This window comes from Perca fluviatilis, chromosome 14 (genome assembly GCF_010015445.1).
Source record: "Perca fluviatilis chromosome 14, GENO_Pfluv_1.0, whole genome shotgun sequence".
Classification (NCBI taxonomy): Eukaryota; Metazoa; Chordata; class Actinopteri; order Perciformes; family Percidae; genus Perca; species Perca fluviatilis.
In genome coordinates, this window is record NC_053125.1 from 33,005,870 (window position 1) to 33,006,579 (window position 710).

Here is a 710-nt window from a genome sequence, read left to right on the forward strand (position 1 = left end):
TTAAAGCTTGCTATAGCCTAATATACTAGCGCTGAGTACAGCTGGGCTGAAGTAATGGATTACATTTGTCATTTAATGGAGCAAAGTATTTCTCTGTACTGCTGAGTTTATATTGTCTGAGCATCTCTGTGTTGGCCGCTTCATTCTGCTCTTAAAGAACATTTTAACTGACTTACTTTCATCTGAGCATACTTTTCAGGTATCAAATAAGTAGCCTAAATTTGTTTTTTACTACAATTCATTCATAGTAAAAGTACTTTTAGTACTTTTAGATTTTTTCCCTTTATTTCAGAGTGACAATGGTTAGACAGGAAAGGGGGGAGAGAGATGGGGGACGACACGCAGCAAAGGGCAGCAGGTTGGACTCGAACCCGGGCCGCTGCAAAGGACTCAGCCTACATGGGGCGCACGCTCTTAGGGCTCTGACACACCAAGCCGATAATCGGCCGTTGGACAGTCTGGCGAGGTCGGTGACTCAAGTCTGTGAATGCTCTTACCGGGTGAGCTAGAGGTCACCCCAAGCAACAGTACTTTTACTTGAGTAAAATGTTCTAGTTCTCTAAAGGCAGTGACGGACTTTACCATAATGCATTTATTATATTATTACATGGCTTGGTTGAATTCTAACGTAGAATGCGGTCTGTTATTTCTTGATAACAGACCGCTGCTAAGGATAACACACCATTGCCATGCAAAAGCAGAGCGTTGCC